The 16,897-nt window shown below is 44.6% G+C and overlaps 1 protein-coding gene across 1 annotated transcript in view; it reads left to right on the top strand.

The window, feature by feature from the left end:
- Window positions 1-16,897, top strand: part of ROR1 (receptor tyrosine kinase like orphan receptor 1) — a 159,641-nt gene that overhangs the window by 129,382 nt on the left and 13,362 nt on the right. The window lies entirely within an intron of this gene.

Genomic DNA, 16,897 nt, shown 5'->3' on the forward strand with positions numbered 1-16,897 from the left:
TTGGCCTGGAGTTTGGTGAAAGACTGACCTTAGAAAGTGCTTTTGGCCTTTTAAAGGTTGTCTGATAAGCATTTCTGCAGATGCCAGCTGGAGTGCTCCCTTATCTGTGGGCAGTGCAAACAAAACCCTCCCCTCCTGCCCACATGTGGCACGGGGAAAGGCCCAGCAGACAGAGCTGCATTATCTGAAAACAAATTCATTACAGAGGTGTCAATATTTTTTTTAGGCAGGGAGTGAAGTGCATTAGGGCTGGGGCATGGGGAGCACAAGGGGCAGCCAATGTGCCATTGATGTTTGGTGCTCCCTCTGTGCGGGCTCACCAGAGCAGCTCTGATGGGGAGAAATGTTTGGGGTGGAGGTGGCCCCTGTGGAATGCTCCAGTCTGGGTTTGAGGGTTTGGGGTTTCCATTTCCATCAGGAAAGGATTCCCTGGCCTGGCATGTGGGATTTGTGGCCAGATCCTGGGGACTGGGGGAGTTGAGAGTGAGGATAACACTGAAAGAGGCATTTGTGCTGTCATTCTATCTTTATTGCCTTTATTTATATATCAGACTTTATTTATATTCATATTTATATATTAAGACCTTACTGCCTTTTTTTAACCCTGGATCCAGGAAATTCCCAAATCCCTCCCAGGGTCCTGGTTTTTTATTGGACTCAATGATTTTTCCCAACCTTTATAAATCTATGATTCCAAGGGGACTGATAAGTGAAGTACAGATATAGGATACACTTTCCTTTCTCTAATTGGATATCTCAGTTATCAGTCTTTCCACAGCACTAAAGAAATCCTGTGATGACATAATTTGACCCTGAGTTACAGACTCTCTGCCTGTTTTCCTGATTTATTTAAAAAGGGGCAAAATGAGGATCATTTTGAAGTTTTTGACAACAGAAAGGCAAAAAAAAAAAAATCAGGAAAGGCTGGAAAGTTGCATTATTTCTGCTGATCATTTCCTTCAGGCCGTTGTGTGTTCATGGAGATATTCTTCAACTCTTGTAAAAAATAATAAATATCATTGAGCCCAGCTGGCAGTCTGGGTCTGACCAATAATAAACCCAGTCTTGTGAGTTAAACCAAAAAGCCCAACCTGCAAATATTGTTCCCATTTGTTGGAACCCTGGTTACTGAGAATTTTAGACTTTCTGTACTGACAAACACTAACACAGTTTTAGCCTAAAACTCTAAAGGAAGCTTCCAAAATTAAATAATAAAACTCAAATTGCAAGTGTGTTGTTTAAATAGAAGTGTATAATATCACATGGTAGAAAACTTCAAGTTTTAAAATACAGTAATGTATATAAAACAAAATGAAAGTTTTAGAATAGAAGCTAATCCTTCTTCTTCGTAAGTTTAAGTAATATTTTATAATTAAATAAAAAAGTCCACATTACAAACAACAAGTAATTAGTTATTAAGTTAAAAATAAAGATAATTTAAGTATCATTTCTTAATTAAGCAGTTTATCCTTAAAAAGCCTTATAAAAAAAGAAATACAACTTCATTTTTTAGTTTATGAATGTAAAATACTATAAAACTCAGAGTTTATAAACCTGTAATATAAATAAAACCTAATAAACATCTAAGTCCAAACAAAAACTACATCTCACACATTTAATCATAACAAAAAAGGTTCAAACACAACAACCATTAATGCCTTTTTCCTGGGTGTCACCCTTTTTGTCTGGGTTGGAATTCACCCCCCAGGACAGGGGATCTGTGTTCCTAAACTCCACATTAATGCTGATCCTAAGTCTGCTTGGAAACAAAGCTACTGGATTTGATTAAACATTCTGAGCTTCCAAACTTTGCTTTTATTATTTATTAATAAATATTGTATTTTTTTATTATTTTAACAAATATTTTATTGTTTATTAATAAAAAGCAAACTTTGATTTCCTTTTTGCTGAAACCAAGCTGAGGCCATCAAGCCTTTGTGTCAGAAAATGAAAATTGCAGAGAGCAGGGAGGTGCTGGCAGTGCTTCAGAGCAGAGGCATAATCTGCTTTTCCCATATTTCATGTGGTCATTCCAGGTAACAGCTCTTTTGAAGCCAACCCCAAAATCCCTGCTGGAGCTGCTAAAAGCTTGCAGCAGCACTTGGGGCCAAACCACTGGGTTTTGGTGAAGCGTTCCAGTGCTCAGGAGCTGGGCTTTGCTCTTTAAGGCAGGTTTAATCAAAAAATTCTCATTTAGCTCTAATCAGAAGGACATTTTAAGTGGCTTAGAGGGATTTCTTTGAGCCTGGGGGCTGTGAGGAAAGAGCTGACAATATTGCAGTGACAATGGATTTCTGCCATGCTGGCCTGGCTCAGCAGAGCCTGGCTTTGGAAGGACTTGGCCTGAATGTCAAAGAGGACAGATAAAAAATGATGTTTTAGGGAGTCTCTAATTCGTGTGAGATTAAACCTGACTTTTGTTCTGCGTGGGGCAGCACAGGAAAATCACTGATCTGTGATTTTCAGATCACAGATTTGATTTTCAAATCAATCACCTGTCACTGCAGAGCTGCTAAAACAGAGGTGTTTGGGACAAAGATTGGTGTTTTGGGGACAAAGATTGTATTTTACAGTAGAAAATACACCTCAGTCCCAGGCTTTGGGAGCTTTCTCTTCTGTTTTGGGTGTTTGCTGCTCTACCTTATGCAGTTAAAAAATAAAATAAACAAAAAGTTAAATTATTTGAAATCGAGGTCCTTGATTTCCCTCCCCACCAGCCTGTGGTGGGTTCAGAGTCGTTCCAAGGATTCAGTGCTGCAGGAGAACAGATAATCTGAGTTTTTCTTGTCCCCAGTGCCTCTGTTGCCCAATGTTTTACTCCTGGGGAAGAGTGGAAGGGCTGTAGGTGGAAGAGGAGGGAAGAAGGGAAATAATTCTATAACCTGGGTGTGAAATGGTGTCTGGTTGTCATGAGTGCAGTGTAACTGAGTCAGGAAACTGGCAAATGAAATTGTGACTTAATTAGGATTTTCTGGAAGAGCAAATGGAACATCTCTCAGGTGGAACAAGTGGCTTTCAGAATCCTTGTTTTGCCCCAATCCCTGCAGTGTCTGGCAGCCAAATGCTGCTCTAGAACTTTCCTGGGAGTGGCTGGGTGGAAGGGGGGAATAAAGAACTTATCACACATTTCAGAGCTCACTTTTAATATCTGAGGTCATCTCTGAGGTTCCTCTGGGCCATAAGGCCTTTAATTAGGAGGGAAATCCTATTTAAAGGCCTATAATGTTTCTGTGGTCACAGTAAAACCTCTCACACAAGCCAGCAGTAAAATCTCAGTGGGCAAATCTCAATCCCTGTCTCATTTTGTGCTTTTACCTCAGTGTCCAGATGTTGCTGACATTCCTTAACAAATCCTCTCCTGCTCTTTTGGTTTTGTGTTGATGGGGACCAGGGAAAGGAGGAGCACTGAGGGATCTGCTGGAGGTTCAGCACATCCAAAGCTCAGCTCTGGGCACAGCTTCCAGCAGGTTTTTGGTTTATCTGGCAGCCTTGCTTCCAGTGGGCTGGAAAAGGACTGAAGATGAAACATTTCAAACATTGCAGTGAAAGCTCTGCAGGTTGCTTGTGGTAGGAATTATTCAGAAGAACAAAATGTAGGAATAATAATAATAATAATTACAATTACAGCCTTGCAAGCCCAGGGCACTGGCAGGGGGAGAGGCAGCATCTGTGGCTCTGTGGGATGGATTTGTTTCCTGTCCTGGGCGTTCTTTCAGCCACATGAAAAGTCCTCTCTGTCTGTATGGAAATCTTTCCTTTCCCTGGACACTGTGGGGTTCTGCTCCCTTCAGAGCCTTTGCTCTTTGCCTGCTGGGACATCCCAGGCTGGGATCAGCATCCAGAGCTGGGTCCTGGGGCTCATCTTGTCCCTGAGATCCCTGTCCCAGCTGGGAGCTGGGCAGCTGCAGAGCTTCCCTCCCTCCCACAAATGGAATGGGCTGGGTTGGGAGGGACCTCAGAGCTCATCCCATGGCAGGGACACCTTCCACCAGCCCAGGGTGCTCCAAGCCACAGCTGCTCTGGGAACCCTGTGCCAGGACCTCCCCACCCTCCCAGGGAACAATTCCTTCCCAATATCCCATCTAAACCCATTATTTTTCAATTTCAACTCATCCCAAGCTCAACTTAAGATTTTACTCCAGGCTTCTGCAGCCTTCAGGAGAACCAATGTTAGGGCAAGGGTTTACTCAGCCTAGTAAAAACAATAAAAGTGGGAGTAAACCTGTAGTGACCCAGAGGGCTTTCATGACTTCAGTAGGGTGTAAAACCTTGGGAGTGAGTTTTCCTGCAAGGATAACATCACTGCTCAGCCAGCCTCTGTGTAGTTACTACTCACCCCCAGTGTGTGCAGCTCCATCACAACGTCCTGCAGTGCAAGGGAGAAGATTATAAGGTGTTACATTATTTATCCTGATAATTAAAACCACTCCTGACATTCCAGCTCGGGCTGTTCAAAGCAATAACCCTGGGCCACCTCAAATACTGTAAAAGGAGTTAATCATCCATTTCTGAGTGTGTCAAGTTTATTGATCTTGTTAACAGGAAAACATGTGTGGTTACCTGGGTGAGGAAGGAAAGCACTTATCAGCTGAGCTGGTGTTTGGATGCTGTTGTTGGTGCCTGAGCCTGCCAAGATCAGTGCTCAGCAAAAATGAATCACAAATGTTACCCTGCCGTGGTTCCCCAGCCAAATTTCTTGTGTGGGTGAATTTACTTTAAACAAATACATTTTCTCTCCCTCCTGATTCTGCTCCAGATGAATGGACACATTATTTTGCCCAGCAATTAGCACCAAGAGCACTTTGCAAGACAGTCCCCTTTCAAGGTTCACAGCTGGCTTAGGGATCCGGGGGACCTAAAATGAGAAGGGACTGATGCCTTGTGCAGGCTGGGCAGAGCTCCAGAATAAAGCAGGGATTTATTCCAAGCATCTCCTCCATGGATCCACCTTGGGCAGCACCAGAGCCCAGCCAGGCCTGCACCCAAGATGAACCAAAATGGCCCCAAAATGCACGGCCGGGCACGGGCTCTGTCCCTGGGATCAGTTCTGCTCCATTTGCACCTTGCAGTTCATTGTCCCATCCCAGCTTTAGCCCCTGCAGTCCCACCCTGCTTGTTTTTCTCTCTCCAGCCCACGGGGTTTGTGCTCTGGGGCTGAGATTTGGATCATTTGTCCTTGGTGCCCAGCTGGAGCAGGAATTGTTTTGTCTCCCTGCTCTGTGCACAGAGCTCAGCATCCCCTGATGTGAGCCCAGCCCCACACACTAAAGCAGCACAGAATGTGAAAATAGAAAAGCCAAACCCTGAGGTATCAGAACCATTGCAGTCCCCACTGCTGTAGAACTCCTCTCTTTGGCTGTGGCTCAGTTCTGGGGATTTTCAATCAACTGGGGCACATCTTTGGGGAAGGAAAGTTGATTTGATGTCTTTAACTTCTGAACATGCTCGTGCCTGGGGTCGGATGCCCCTTTAGGATCCTGAATGTACAAACACTCCTCCCTTTACAGCCCAGCTCCTGACTCTGCCAAGGTGGCCCTCAGAGGTCACTTTTCCACAAGCTCCTCTGGGAATTGTCCCCATCTCAATCCTGAGTTGTTTGGGCTTCATTCCAGCCATTCCATGGTTTGGCTTGGGTGCTGTAAGGCCAGCAGACGTGGAGTGATCTGGGTTTTCCCAGGATGGACAGCCCAGGATCTCCTGCAGAGATCGTGGACTCTGGGATGGAAACTGCCTCAACCTGCCTGTGTTTAAATTCCTTTAGCAACTCCCCTCTCATGTCTTCTTTAGCTGCTTTTGGGACAGAAACTATTTTATTGCATTTAAATGATAAATTTCATTCTTTTAACACCTTTAACTCTGGTGACAGTTCCACCATTTCCATCTTGTGAGGAACAAATGTGAATTACAGCAGAAACTCTTCATCTTGGACTTGAAAGCCTCACAAAGCCTCTTTTGCACTGTTGGCAGCTCTGACAGTTTTGGAAATTGCCTTGTCTGGCTTTTGCTCCCTGTGGTAATTTTTCAGCACTTATTTTAAATTTGGTGGTGTCAGTTTTTCCTCCCCAACGGGTACCAATTAGCCCAGGAGCATCAGATGAGGATTTGCCCTTCCAGGAGCGTTCCCATCTTTTGGGGACTGGGAAGGAGCAAGAGATAATGAGAGAAAATATTATTCCAGCAATGATAAACATGAGGGAACGCTCTGGGGAGTGTTTTGGGGTCCAATCTCAGCTCTGTGGGGATAAACCTGAGGAACTCTGGGCTTCAACTCTGTATTTTCCATGAATAACATGGATTGTTACTCCATCCTTGGCATTGCAGACAAAACAGGCAATCGTGGTCCTGCCAAAATAAAGTTCCTAGGCTGGATCAAAGGAGCAGCAGGGGAGGAATATCAGGGTTTCCTTTGATTCCCAGCTCTAAATGCATGCATGGGGGGTGTGCCTGCCTTTTAAATGATGTTTGGCTTAATCCTCCAGGTTTTTATGCAGTTGCAAAATCCATGTTTTATGTTACAAGAGCACCACAAGAGTGAGTATTGATCTGAGCATTTCACCCACTCCCAGATAAAACCCAGCTTTAAAATTCGATCCAGTGCAACTGCCAAGTGTGCCAGAACAGATGTTGCTAAAACAAGGTTCTAGAAACAAGCCTGTTATCTTCAATAATATTTTTCCATGGGGAGAATGCATTAATATCAGCCATATCATGCATTTGAGCTTATCAATACCAATTAATTCCAGATTTGCAGCTGAAATGTTGGTGGTACAGGTCGGAAGTCTGGCAGACATGGTTTAATTTGCATCAAAACACCCCAATAATCAGGTGTAAAATGTCTTAAAAATTGTCCATAGCTTTGTCCAAAATTGTCCATAAATTTGTCCAAAAGTGTCCATTAAATTATGTCCCAGTAGCACATTAACATAATTCCTCCTAATGCAAACCTCCAGGGGATTCCTATTCTCAATTGCTGGCACACAGGAATAATAAAATAAAACTAAATAAAGCAATTGGGATAGTTTTATGTGTTGGGAAATATCAATAAATTCCATATCCTAAAACTTTGGTCCAGAAAAAATTTGTGCACATGAATTTTAAAATGTGCTTGTTGTGGGGGATGAAAAGGGTTGGTTTTTTTTTTTCACCTTGAATACCAATTATTGGCTGTAAAAAGGCTGTGAAGGGACAGCATTTTAGATGTTTTCTACAGACTCAGACAAATAATTTAAACTTGTGGAGTTTCAAACTGGTTGGCCTTGAAAAATTAGATGTTTCCAACCAAAGGAAAAAAAAAAAGGTTTAGAATGTACTTAATAATTCTTTTAATGCTGCTGCCAGAAAACAGCCAGGAAGGTGTGTTGGAACATATTCAGTTTTTGGGCTAACATGAGGAAGAGGCAGTGACTGGCTGGGTTTTTTTTCCTAGAAACTGACGTTTTGGGAGGGATTTGTCCCATTTTGGAGTAGAAAACTGCCATTTTTTCACAATTCTCTCCTCAAAGCAGGATTTTCAGGATTTAGGCTGGGCATCCTTCTCAAGGCTAACCAAAATGTGAATAATTGGGCCCTAAATTCTGAATATCCCAGCCTCCTGAAATGTGAGAGGTTTGGTGCCAGGGTGGCTCCTGGAGTGTGGTTGCTTCACTCAGGTCTGAGCAGCCCCTGAAGAGAGGGGAAAATGTTTGTAAGGAAAACAAACAGGTTTTATCTCTGTGCCTTTTCCCATTTCCATGAGGGCACAGAGGGACAGCTCTCATTCCCACTGGAGCCAGTTTTCCCTGGTGTTTGTTGTCTTAAGGAGGAGTTTATCTCCAAAAGGATCTTTGCAGAGCCCATTCCCAGTGTGGGATCCCTGTAGAGCTCTGGCCATTCCCAGATGAGGAATCTGTGGGGCAGGGCCTGAATCTGTGGGGCAGATTTATGATGGAGCTGCAGCTTTTGTGAGCTTCCAATGTTTTCACAGTTGTGGGGCTTGACCCAATAATTCAGTGAGCCCAAGTGCTGAAAGTGGGTTTGGATTTAGCCCCAGCTCGAGTTTGTGATGCTCCTAAACCCAACAATCCCCCACTGCTGGGGAAAGCTCTGTGAGCCCAGCCAGGCCTGACTCCCAGCAAGGTTCTTGAGGAAAATCCATTTTCTTAAAGCAGTCTGGAGTTCCACAGAGCCATGGGGTTGTTTAGCTTGGAAAAGGCCTCGGAGATGGAGTCCAGCCACCCCCAGCACTGCCCCACATCCACGGGGATTTTGAATCCCTGCAGGGATGGGGACTCCACCATTCCCAGTCCCAATGCCTGATCACCTTTTCCATGAAATATAAAATCCCAATATCCATCCTAGACCTCTCCTGGCACAGCTTGAGGCTGTTTCCTCTCATCCTGTTCTCTGGGAGCACAGCCTGACCCCCTCTGGCTGCCCTCTCCTATCAGGGAGATCTTTTTATCTGTGAAATAAAAAGAGAATTAAACCAGCTAATTTTGGTAACCTGGAGCTTGCTGTTATTTTTGCAGCAGTTGTGGGCTCCATTTATTGATGGGTGCAAATTTCTGGTCAAATAATGGCTTAAACAAGCTAACATTATAGGTATTATTTTTAATTAACTTGTGCTGAGGCATGTGTTTCACTTTTAATTCAAGTGTCAGGTTTGTGAAGTCTGTTTCTCATCATGCTTAAGGTTAAAATATTAGGTCACCAGAAGAAAGAACTATTTGAGGCACAGAAGACAAATTAAATGTTAGGAGGAAGGAGAGGGGAGGGAGGAGCAGAAATAGAGCTGTGACTCCAGAAAATAAGGGAAGGCAGGAAAGAGTTAGGGAGAGATAAAATAGGCTGAAATTCTGTTTTTGTGGGGTTCAATATTGCAGGTTTTTCTGTCAGTTTGAAGAGTTCAAAGCTGCATTTGCAATGTCCTGATACCCAGGAAGGGTTGGGATGTTGCTTTCTAGAACACCAGAATCTGAATTTTCAGAATTTAGGGCTGGGCAACCTTCTCAAGTCTAACAAAAATGTGCATAATTGGGCCTTAAATTCTGAATATGCCCTCCCAGCTAGGAGGGATTTGGACAAAAACCTGAAGGATGTGGCCGAGCCTTAAAGGAATTCTCTTCCCTTGGCCTTGGGGTCCAGTTCCCAGCAGTGTGTGGGACATGGATGAGGATGGGATGGGCTCCAGCCCCTGCCATCCCCTCCCAAGGCCCCTCAGCCCCTCAACCACAGGGTCTGGGATCACTCAGGGCAGGGCAGCTGCAGATTTATGGGATTTTGTTGGGATCCATCCTTTTTGGGATGAAGGATTGGCAGCCCCAGCCCAAGCTGGAGCTCCGTGCCCGGTGAGGGGTGGGCAAGGCTGGGTGAGACCCCCGTGGCTCCAGGAGGGAATCCAGCAGGATGAGGGGACTTTTCTGGGGGTTTTCTCCTCTGAGAGAGGAGGCAACATTCAGCAGGTGTTGTCTTATCCCTCTTGACTGCTCCTCAAAAACATTTCACCTTTTTTCCCCCCTCTGCATTTAAAACTTGGACGGGCTGAGCTTCCAAAGGTGCCCTGACGATGGCTCTGTCAAACAAAGCACCAGTGCCAGGAGTTCTGCCACTGCCAGAACTCTGCAGATCTGATTTGCAGTTCATCCTGAGTGATGGTGTCAGGAACCTGCCAGGAACATCCAAACCCTGCTCCCAAGGCTTTCCCCTAAGCAGCTCCACCTGCAGGAGCTGTGTCAGCAAAGGGACATTTAGGAGGAAAAAACATCCCTGCAGCTGAATCTCCAGGCTGATTGATTGAGTTTTGATCAATATTTAGCTCTAATTTGTGGCCCTAACATGGCCTCAGTGCTGGCCTGGGCTCCCTGCTGCTATCCCACTGCAAATCCATTCAGCCAGCATCCCAAACCCACAGGAATTCTGGATTATTTATCCATACCTGGATTGGAGGCATCATTCAAAGCAACCATCAGCCTGAGCAGTCAGGTAACAGCTAAGTAAAGCCATTCCTTCGGCAGATTTTATTTATTTATTAATTAAATTATTTAATTATTAATTTTGTTTTTTAATCACAGAGTCCTAGAATGGTTTGGGTTGAGGAGGACATTAAAGATCATTTTATTCCAACCTCTGCCAGAAGCAGGGACACCTTCCACTATCCCAGGCTTTATTATTATTATTATTATTATTATTATTATTATTATTATTATTATTATTATTAGTCAGAGGTGCTATGGGACTCTATAATGATGCCAAAGCACAGCATAATGAATTTTTTACTGTCTGCCTCTGCTTTCCCAGTGACCCATTTCAGTCCTGGCTGCCCTGTGCCTTTCAAGGGGTGTCAAACAGCAACAGCTTTTATTCCCCAGAATTTTTCCCTAAATTACACAATGATGTGAAGGTCTGGGCAGTTCTCTTCTCTTTGCAAAGTGAAATGCAGAAATTTGCTGAAATATTACCGTGAAACAGAGCCAAGGTGTTCCCATTTTCCAAGCGAGGCACAAGGAGCTGGGTTTTGCTCTTTGGAAAGTATGAGGGAATTTTATTCATCTGTTTGCTTTAAGGGAGATCTGCCAAGTCAAAACCCTTTCATTTCATCCTGTGTGAAGCTGGAACAGAAGAAGGGAACAAAATATAAATTATTTAACAATGTACAAATAATTTATACAGAGAGGGGGCATGGGGTGTATGTAACCATAAAAATAATTTATTACTACATCTTGTAATTAATGATAAGACAAAATGTCTTTCACTTTGTCAGTGAAAAAAATGTCTGCAGTCTTCACCCAGAGCCAAAACTTCTCCATGTCCACTTGGTAGATCTGGGAGATAATTCAACATTGATTTGCTTTTGCTCTTCAGATTGGTTAATTCTCATAAATCAACTTTCTCTGCATTTACACCTCAATTCATGCTGGCTTTGGGGACACTCAGAGCATTTGGGACTTTGTCTTGCCTTGCTCTGTTCTCTCCTTTGGCCACTTTTGCTCAAGATACCCAAATTAGTCCTGTATTTATGATTCTTTCTTGCAGGGTGCTCATTTAAATCCTTCTTAAGGCAAGAAAGGAAAGGAAATCCATGGGGTGTGGTAGGAATGACCACACAATTACAGCATCTCTGGAATATGCTTTTTTAATATACTGGATTGTAAAATTAAATACAACATGATCTCACAGCTTCAGTTTTTCTATCAATATATGAAATTCTTCTAAATGAACTCACATTAAAGCCTGGCTACAAAGCTTTTGCTGAACTGAGTCCCTGGACTTGTTGTTGGCATTTGCTGGAAATGTTGTTTAAACCTGGGCAATTTCTGGTGACTTAGAAAAAGGCTGGCAAAGAAAATTCAGGATGTTGGGAAGTGGAGCTTTCCAGAGAACTTTGGTTTGTGTTCAGGAACCAGCTGCAGAGGAGGTGGTGCCACGCAGCCCCTCCAGGCTCAGTGTGAACCAAGAAAATCAATATTGCAATCTGATTGTTGGTGTTTCTCTGCATGGGGATGCCCAAAAAGCTGCAGAGGCAGAAATTCTGCCCCGTTTCAGAAAGGAGCTGCTCTGGGAGGGGGAGCAGCCTCTGCATTCGCTGGAGCCTCACAGCAGGAGCAGCTGAGATAGGGATGGAAACAGAGAATGGGCTGGGCTGGGGGGATCCTAAAGAGATTTTGGCTGTGGACACCTTTCAAAGCTCCTGCTTGGGTTTCTGTGAGTTTGAGCAATGAGATCCTCAGGGACACCTGAGCACGGGGTGAATTCATCCTTGGTGCTGTTATCACATGGAGCCGGAGCTGCTGCCACAGGGGAGGCGCAGCAGGATCCAAAAGCAGTGGGCAGCTCCAAAATAAACACCCAGGCTGGAAATACTGACAGAGTGAAACAGAAAACAGAAATCTGAACAGGAAGAATCTGAAGAGTGCTGTGTCACCTGTTGGTCATTAAAATCCAGCTCTTGGTCCTTCACCCCGTGCTCAGAGGGGCCCAGGGGTGCAGGCAGGGCAAGGAACAGGAACCTCTTGGAGCCTGGGTGCTGAGAATTTCAGACTTTCTGTGCTGCCAGGCACTGGCCCCCAAGAGAAAAACACTGCATTGACCTGAGGCTGTGGAGAAAACTTCCAAAATGGAATGACAGAACTGGGATTGTGGGTGTGGAGTTGGAATAGAAGTGTGTGAGATAACATGGTGGGAAACCTAGAGTTTAAGTTTTATATATTTATTAAATTTATTTCATTTAAAATTTAACATTATATTCAAAATTTACTTATTTATTTAAACTGAGAGTTTTACATTTTATATATTAAGAGAATAATAGAGTTTAAAGTTTTATATATTAGTAGAATACTAGGTATATATAGCAATATATATCTATTATATATAATATAAATATAATATATATTATATATATTATAATATTATATATAATATATTATAATAATATAATATATAATATATTATAATAATATAATATATAATATATTATATATTATTACACTATATATTATTAATAATATAATATATATTATATATTATTATACTATATATATTATATATATTAATATATAAGATGGAGGTTTTGTGGCAGAGGCTGGTCCTTCATCTTTACTTTCTTCTTTACCTTCTTCATCTTTTTCTTCACCTTCTTCTCCATGGGTTTGGGTGGTTTTGTGTAATTGGATAAAAAAGTCCCCATGGGGGGCACGGGTGGTTGGGTATTGGGTTAAAAGTAAAAATAATTCAGGTGTCATTTCTTAATTGGACAGTTTATCCTTAAAAGGCCTTGCAGAGAGAGATGGGGCTCCATTTTCAGTTGGTGAGAGTGAAGTGCTGCAGAACTCAGGGTTTGTGAGACTGTGACAGAGATAAGAACTAACAAACATCTGAGTCCCAGCAAGAAATTCCATCTTGTGCATTTAATCCCTGGCAAAAAAGAAGCAAAGCCTGCGCAGGAGTCAGGTCTGGGGCAGCTCCCAGAGCCCAAATCCTGGCCGTGCTGGGGATGGGATTGTTCCTGCCCTCCCCAGTCTGCGCAAGCGATTCGAGCCCATCCTCAGCCAGAAACGCCTCCAGGCTTGCCCTGACTTCCAGTTCGTTGGGGCTTAATCAGGAGGAGTTAAGCTCGGCTGTGTTAACACGTTAATTGCTGGGTCGGGCCTAATCTCCGTCCTGCTGGAGCCAAAGGGACCTTTCCTTGAACGGGATCAGGAACAAGAAGCACAAACACATCGGAGCAGGGGCGAGGTGATTCCTCACACCGAGCAGGGGAGGGATGCCCAGCACGGACTGTGGGAAAGGAATGCGAGCTCAGCCGAGAAACTGAGAGCCTGTTTAAAGCCAAAAACTGATAATAGCTGTGTTTAAAGCCAAAAACCGATAATAACTGTGTCTAAAGCCAAAAACTGATAGGTGTGTTAAAAACCAAAAGCAAATAGGTGTGTATAAAACCAAAACCTGCTGGGTTTGAAACCAAAAACTGATAGGTGTGTATAAAACCAAAACCTGCTGGGTTTGAAACCAAAAACTGATAGGTGTGTTTAAAACCAAAAACCAATCGCTGGGTTTGAAACCAAAAAGTGATAGGTGTGTTTAAAGCTAAAATCCGATTGCTGTGTTTAAAACAAAAAAGGGATAGCTGTGTTCAAAACGAAAAGCTGATAGGTGTGTTTAAAGCCAAAAAGTGATCGGTGCGTTCAAAGCCAAAAAGTGATTGCTGTGTTCAAAACCAAACCCCGATTGCTGTGTTTAAAACCAAAAACTGATAGGTGTGTTTAAAGCCAAACCTGATAACAGCTGTGTTTAAAGCCAAGAGCTGATAGGTGTGTTTAAAGCCAAAGCTGAAACCAGCCGTGTTTAAAGGCAGAGCGCTGCCAGGGGGCAGCAGGAGGTGGGGAATGTGTTCGAGCTGCAGGATCCTTCGTGCTCCTCTGGGTTTGGATGGATGGATGGAGTGTATGGGAAGCACAGGGTGATCACCTCGGCAGCATCTGTTCGGTGGGAAAGGGTTTGGAGAGCTGCGGCTGCCCCCAGAGCCGCTCTGTTGTGGGGAGCAGTGGCTCGGAGCTGCTGCTCCACGGGGGAACCTCCCGGCCCTTTCTGTGTCCTGGGCACCGCGGGGTCTCGGGGTCCCTCTGTCCTACCCTGATGCTCCTGTTCCTTTCATTTGTTTGACTCTTCTGCCCCGTTACGGGGCTGATTTCCAAAACAATCCCAAGTAGTTCCTGCTCCTCAGGAGCTTCTAATCCGCTTTTTTCCCTGTGGGAATTCCCTGGATGCAGCCCCAGGGCAGAGCTGGTGCCATCCTGACCCTTCCTCTTTACTCTAATCTTCCCCTCCTGGGATTTTCTGCCAAATCCCGTTCCACGGGGCATTTCCAGACAGGTGAGCTGGTGTCCCTGCTGGCTGCCCATCGTTGGGGCAGCCTTTGTGCAGTCCCTGAGTGAAATTCCATGATAAATTTATCCTGGAGAAAAGGAGGCTCAGGGGGCCCCTGTGGCTCTGCACAGCTCCTGACAGGAGGGGTTTGGGATCTGCTCCCAGGAACAGGGACAGGAGGAGAGGGAACGGCCTCAGGCTGGGCCAGGGCAGCTCAGGGTGGAGATTTGGGAATTTCCTTTACAGAAAGGGTGGTCAGACTTGGGCACAGGGGTGCCCAATTCCTCCCCATCCCTGTGGATGTGGCACTTGGGGACGTGGTCAGTGGTGGCCCTGGCACTGCTGGGGAATGGTCGAACTGAATCTTAGTGGACTTTTCCAACTTTAAGGATTTTATGATGCTATAATTCCAGAAAAATAATAAACTAATAATTGATTATAACTAATTAATTATATCCTATCTGGGCATTTAATGATGAGAAGATGAACTCAACTCCAGAGCCTGCAATTGCTGTTGGGGCTTTTTGAGCTCAGGTTTCAGTTTTTCTCTTCAAGACCCAACAGAATAAAAATATTGTCACCAGAGCTGACTCCCTGCAGGAACCAAGGCTGTGGTTGTGGGTCCCTGCTTGCAGCTCAGGTGTCTTTGTTACCTGAATCCCTGAGGCACCTCAGCCTTCCCTGGGGCTGGTAATGAAGAGTTTAATTGCCAGTTAAAGATTGTGCTTTTTCAACCCAGCTTCCAAGGTGCTTGAGAATACCTCAGGAACATCATGCAGGGGAACCTGGACTCTTTCCCACCGATTTCCCAGTGCTGAGGTGGCTGTGGAGGAGGTTTCACAGAATTCACAGAATGACCAGGTTGGAAGAGACCTCCAAGATCATCCAGTCCAGCCCAGCCCCAGCACCTAAACCCTGGCACCCAGTGCCACATCCAGGCTTTGTTAAACACACCCAGGGATGGGGACTCCAGCACCTCCCTGGGCAGCCATTCCAGAACTTTATCACCTTTCTGGAAAATCTTTTTCCTGATATCCAACCTGGATTTCCCTTGGTGCAGCTTGAGACTGTGTGCTCTGGCTGTGTCAGTGCTGCTGGAGACAGAGCCCAGCCCCAGCTGAGCACAGGCACCTTTCAGGAGCTGTGAGAGTGATGGGGGCAGCCCTGAGTCTCCTTTTCTCCAGGCTGAGCACCCCCAGCTCCCTCAGGGATTCCTCACAGGGTTTGTGTTCCCAGCCCCCGTTTCCATCTCTCCCGTCCCTCTTTCCCACCCCTCTCCTTCACACTCATAAATTACTGCGCTTAATCCGCGGGGTTTGGCTTCTCCCTGAAGCTCTGCGGGAATCCCGGGATGCTGCTGGGGAGCCCGGGGGGTGTTTGGGATGCCCTGGAAGGCGATCCCAGCGCTTGTTCCCGTTAATCCCATTAGCTGCCGCTGGCCGCGGTGACGGGAGCGGAGCGGCCGCTGCCCCCGCGCAGCGCACAAAGAACGGGCGGCTTCAAAGAGCCCCCCGGGATTTGCATTTCCAAGCTCCCACAGCCAAGGTCTTCAGGACGGGATGAAAGTGGCTTTTGTTAAACTTAATGGCAGAGTTGATTAAAAAAAAAAAGCTCTGATTTTTCCCTTATTAAGGCGTGGTGTGATTCCGCTGTTGGGTTTTTGGCATCTGGGGGAGGGAGAATTCCTCACACAAAGGGAGTAACCTGTTCCCTACCCGGCTGTCATCATCCCTAGGGGATATTTCCACTATCATTTATCCCACTTTGAGAGCCATGGCTGGGCTGGGCAGGAATAACAAAGAAAATATCAGCAAATTTTCATTAAGCTCCTCATTTTTTGCTGGGAGCTCAAGCAGAGCCGAGGTGTCTGTCCAGAAAGTTCTTCCCAGAAATCTCAGTGCAAAATATCTGCCAGTGGATCCTAAAGGAAGGAATTGAAAGGGCTGATTCATGCAGTTGGGATTTCAGGGTTCATGTACTCAAACCCCTCCTCAACACCCCACTAAAACTCCCTGTTCAGTGCTGAATATTCAAAATACCCAGTGTCTGCCTGGGTCTTCAGCAATTTCCTTTCTTTGCTTTGTTTGAAGAGCATTGGCAAATAATTTCCCATCTGGATTTCTGGATTAAATGTCTCCTATATTGCCTAAAAGAAAGCACCAGATGAAAGAAATACGTCAGTAGAGCTCCTGTCTCAGTTTTGGTTCTGGTTTAGCACTAAATGTTGCCACACACAGAAGGGTGAGCAAACATTTCCTATTTCCAGGGTATTGGTGCTGGCAGAGGTTGGATTTTCTATATACACTTTAAATTCTGCCTGCATGACTCTTCCTGCTGTGTTTATCAATATTAAGCACAAGCTTGGTTCAAAAATAGAAAACTATGTGTTAGCTGCTTTAAATAAACATCAATCCTATTTTTCCAGGCAGTTTATATTTCTCTTCTAATCAAGGCTGGGTGTATTTCTGAGCAGAGCCTTAAAAGCACTCATTTCATACAACATTAGTGTGTATTTTGGCTGAGCTGAAATGCCACTTTTTACCAGGCAGATGAAAGG

The sequence above is a fragment of the Agelaius tricolor genome, unplaced genomic scaffold, assembly GCF_023055355.1.
Source record: "Agelaius tricolor isolate 1412-34295 unplaced genomic scaffold, bAgeTri1.0.p SCAF_11, whole genome shotgun sequence".
In the NCBI taxonomy this organism is placed as follows: Eukaryota; Metazoa; Chordata; class Aves; order Passeriformes; family Icteridae; genus Agelaius; species Agelaius tricolor.